This window comes from Vicugna pacos, chromosome 1 (assembly GCF_048564905.1).
Source record: "Vicugna pacos chromosome 1, VicPac4, whole genome shotgun sequence".
Classification (NCBI taxonomy): domain Eukaryota; kingdom Metazoa; phylum Chordata; class Mammalia; order Artiodactyla; family Camelidae; genus Vicugna; species Vicugna pacos.
The window spans coordinates 42381542-42386347 of NC_132987.1; the positions used below are offsets into that span (position 1 = coordinate 42381542).

Below are 4806 nucleotides of genomic sequence, written 5' to 3' on the forward strand. Positions count from 1 at the left end.
GCCACCTGCAAGGTGACCTTGTTCTCATCTTGTTTCTTGTAATTATCTATTGAACTGATGGAAAACTTGCCCCTGAATATGGCCACAAAAGCTTGGCCTTTGCCTGCAGTTCAGCCAGTTCTCAGGGCAGCAAACTATCACCAAACAGGAGTTCCAGCTGAGAGGTAGGTGTCTAGCTAGGTGCCACAGCCATCTGCCTCTCTGAAAGGATGCTTTTTCTGGCTCTGGAGAGGTGCACCAAGTTGCTGAGTTGGCTCTTTACTGGCTGGAGGGAGCACATTTCGTACATTTCCTCCCAATTCTGTTCATTGATGTACCCAGAGTATTTTGAAATCAGCTAGTGTGTGTGTTTTTGCATCACAGAAATCAGTAAACACTGCAGATTTCACTGCAGAGGGCTTTTATCCTAGCGATCCAGTTTATTACTGGGTGTCTCCCTGAAGGACCAGAGGCTGCCTGGTAGACACTGCCATCTGTCCTGCTGTGGCAAAGACAACGTAGTAAAACACTGGGTAATGTCAACTGAGTCTACAAACCTATTGGGGTTTTAGGAAGCCTTTAAGTATACTTCCTTTCCCTGACCCAGTTTTTTTTTTTTTTTTAAGCACAGGTGCTTTATTATTATTTTTCAACTGAAGTACAGTCAGTTATGTGTCAATTTCTGATGTACAGCACAATTTTCCAGTCACACATATACATGCATATATTCATTTTCATATTTTTTCATTAAAGATCATTGAATAACAAGGTATTAAATATAGTTCCCTGTGCTATACAGCAGAAATTTGGTTTTTTAAAATTTATTTTTATATATAATCACTAACATTTGCAGATCTCAAACTCCCAAATTTATTCCTTCCCACCCCTTTCCCCCAGTAACCATAAGATTGTTTACTGTCTGCGAGTCTGTTCCTGTTTTGTAAATGAGTTCATAAGTGTCCTCTTTTTTTTCTTTTTTCAGATTCCACATATAAGTTATATCATATGGTTTTTTTCTTTCTCTTTCTGACTTACTTCACTTAGAATGACAATCTCTAGGTCCATCCATGTTGCTGCAAATGGCATTATTTTATTCTTTTTTTATGGCTGAGTAGTATTCCATTGTATAAATATACCGCATCTTCTTTATCCAGTCACCTGTTGATGGACATTTAGGTTGTTTCCATGTGTTGGCTATTGTAAATAGTGCTGCTATGAACACTGGGGTGCATGTATCTTTTCGAATTAGAGTTCCCTCTAGATATAATACCCAGAAGTGGGATTGCTGGATCATATGGTAAGTCTACGTTTACTCTTTCGAGGAATCTCCATACTGTTTTCCATAATGGCTGCATCAAAATTCATTCCCACCAACAGTGTAGGAGGGTTCCCTTTTCTCCACACCCTCTCCAGCATTTATCGTTCATGGACTTTTGAATGACAGCCATTCTGACTGGTGTGAGGTGATACCTCATTGTAGTGTTGCTTTACATTTCTCTGATAATTAGTGATATTGAGCATTTTTTATGTGCCTATTGGCCATTTGTATGTCTTTGTTGGAAAATTGCTTCTTTAGGACTTCTGCCCATTTTTGGATTGAGTTGTTTGTTTTTTGTATTAAGTTGTATGAGCTGTTTATATATTCTGAAAATTAAACCTTTGTCAGTCTCATCATTTGCAAATATTTTCTCCCATTTTGTATGTAGGTTTTGTTTTGCTTATGTTTCCTTTGCTGTGCAAAAGCTTATAAGTTTAATCAGGTCCCATTTGTCAATTTTTGCTTTTATTTCTATTGCCTGGGTGGACTGCCCTAGGAAAATATTGCTAAGATTTACGTCAGAGAATGTTTTGCCTATGTTTTCTTCTAGGAGGTTTATTGTGTCTTGTCTTATATTTTAGTCTTTAAGCCATTTTGAATCTATTTTTGTGTATGATGTGAAGGAGTGTTCTAGCTTCACTGATTTATATGCTGTTATCCAGTTTTCCCAACACCAGTTGCTGAAGAGACTGTCTTTTCTCCATTGTATGTTCTTGCCTCCTTTGTCAAAGATTAATTGACCATAGGTCTGTGGGCTTATTTCTGGGCTTTCTATTCTGTTCCATTGGTCCATATGTCTGTTTTTCTGCCAATACCGTGCTGTTTTGATGAATGCAGCTCTGTAATGTTGTCTGAAGTCTAAGAGGGATATTCTTCCAAGCTTTGTTCTTTTTCTTCAATATTGCTTTGGCAATTCAGGGTCTTCTGTGATTCCATATAAATTTTAGGATTATTCTAGTTCTGTAAAAAATGTCCTGGGTAATTTGATAGGGATTGCATTAAATCTATAGATTTTAACAATATTGATTCTTCCAATCCAAGAGCATGAAATATATTTCTATTTCTTTAAGTCATCTTTAATTTCCTTAGTCCATGTTTTGTAGTTCTCCATGTATAAGTCTTTCACCTCCTGTCCCTGACCCAGTTTTGAATCAATTGGGAGATACAGAATGGTCAGGGAGATGGAGTCCAACATATCGGCTCTTTTGCTGGTAAAGGCTAGATGGTGAATGTGGTTTAAGTGCAGCAAGAAGGAGCTTCCAGTACAGCACCCCAGAATCAGGCAGACTTACCCACCTGGTCACAAGCTCATCTAGACAGCCAGCAGCATCCCCATATGGTACTCTCCGATTGCAAAACTTAGAGCATAAGAGAATCAGAACAGAACACTCTGTCTGTGAGCAGCTGATTCCCTAGAGGACGGAGAGAGGAAAGGACTGAGCTCCTGTTGCCTGATTCCTCTCCCAGAGCCACTAGGAAAAGTAGTCACTCCGTTCTGGGGAGGAATCAGTGAGGGAGTAAACAGTAGAAGCATCAATCGCATCGAGTGCCCACCCCATGGAGGAGGATAACCACTGTCCTATGAAACCTAAAAACAACCAAGTGGGAAAGTGATGAGAAATGTAAACTGGATTCTTTATTGTGCAAAGCAAGTATCACATTGAGTTGACATTAGCTTCTCCAGGCAGGGGAAATTAATAGACGAGAGAATTTAGAATCCACATGTTGCATTCACAGCTGGAGTTTTTTTGACCTTAACTTGAAGTGTAAGACCATCACAGCATTGCCTCCACATGTGGCCAGTACACAATTCATTGTACTTGTGAGAGTATAAGCGTTGAAATATTTTTTTAACCCCAGTGAAATGGAATTAGGCATCAGTTTCTGGAATTGCCATGGTTTTCTTCTTGCAAAAGGCACACATTCCACAGCCTGTGTATCTCAGCATACAGAGCTGCCCCTCGGGCGGCCACAAGAAGCCTTGTAGACTGGATTCTGCCGGTCTCAGTCTGGATACACTTCTGCCTTTCCAGTATTCATGTTTTTAAGAGTATCACGTTGTCCTGTAGCTTGAAGAATATATAGTGGTGTTCTTATGCACACACACACAAACACACACACACCCCTACCTTCCAAACATGACACTGCCGACGGTGTCTACACAAGAAAATGCAGCCTATAAAAGCATTTATGTAACCTCAGAGTCCCCTCCAAGCCTGAGACATCCCGCCTAATCCAGCTACAGGTGAAAAATTCTTGTGGGACCTATCACAGACTAAGTTTTGTCTTTCCCTCTTCTCGTTAGGGCCTTTACCCAGAAGCCTCTGGGATACCTGGTCTTTATCCTGATACCACTGACTTCCACTCTTTCCACTGGTTGTGAGCTGATGCAACTTTACACCATCTGGTCATCAGTGTATATGAGAGGTGGCATTCTGCAGTGAGTCTTCACAGTTTTGTTTTTTTTTTCTAGTGCATAGTCACTCAGTTCTGACTTAGAAAATGTGGAAATATTTGCCCTTATCAGTCTGCTGGTATCCTGCCTGCTAAAGCAGTCTAGACCAGAGAAGCTTTGAACTGTGTGAATGGGCTGGCTTCCAGACTTAGCTGTTAGCTCTATTTCCACTGTCCAGAAACTGGATATCCCTTTGGAACAATGAAAGGGATATAACTATTTCCATAGACCTTGAGTTTAGTGTGCAAGATAATTCCTAGTTATTCTTGATGTGCTTTTATATACTCATGTCTCTTAGGGCATTATTATTCAGAATATTTACTAGGTGGCAAAAAATCAATGACAATTTGCTGTTTGGGACATGACTTTGAATCCTGTCGAATTTCTCAGGTGCAAGTTGGGTCATGATCTTAGCCTCCTTCCACTGGCTTTGTGAGTCTCCTGTCACAAAATGATCTATAATCTCTTCTGGGTCTAATTATGCTTGGACTGTAATTTCTAAAGCTTTGGATTTCAATTAAAACTCTAACGGGAATAAACTTTAGATTTTATGGTTAGAGCCTTTCTGATTGATTAAATTAGATTGCTCATACCTGCAGAAGATTTTCTGATTTTACTAAATATAAGCCTGGACTTTATACTGAAACTCAGTATTTGCCTCTTCGTCTATTCAATAACTCCTTACTGAATGTAGTTCATTCAATAAGCAATGGCTCTGCACTGGGCCCTAAGGGTTAATGTACACTCAGGAAACAGAGTGAAGACAAAGACATGCTGGCAAATAGTTACAATTCAATAAGTATTATTACGGCAAACGACTAGAAACCATGGAAGGATGGAAGAGAGAAGTAGGACTGCCTGGGTGAGTCATGAAGCACTTGAGCTAAACTTGAAGAATGAGGAGGGATTTTCTTCAAGAGGACAAATAGGGGAAGAGCCTTGCAGGCAGAGTGAAGGCTCAGAGAACATGGCGTTTGGGGAACTGAGAGAACGTCAGTATTGTTGGAGTGCAGGGGGCAAAGGAAGCAGGGGGTGAGGCTGAGAGTGTGCCAGC

General features: G+C 40.2%; 1 pseudogene; it reads right to left on the minus strand.

Moving 5' to 3' along the window:
* Positions 1-3008: 3008 nt before the first annotated feature.
* On the minus strand, positions 3009-3194 carry LOC116279960 (ATP synthase membrane subunit K, mitochondrial pseudogene; annotated as a pseudogene).
* Between the last annotated feature and the right edge of the window lie 1612 nt (positions 3195-4806).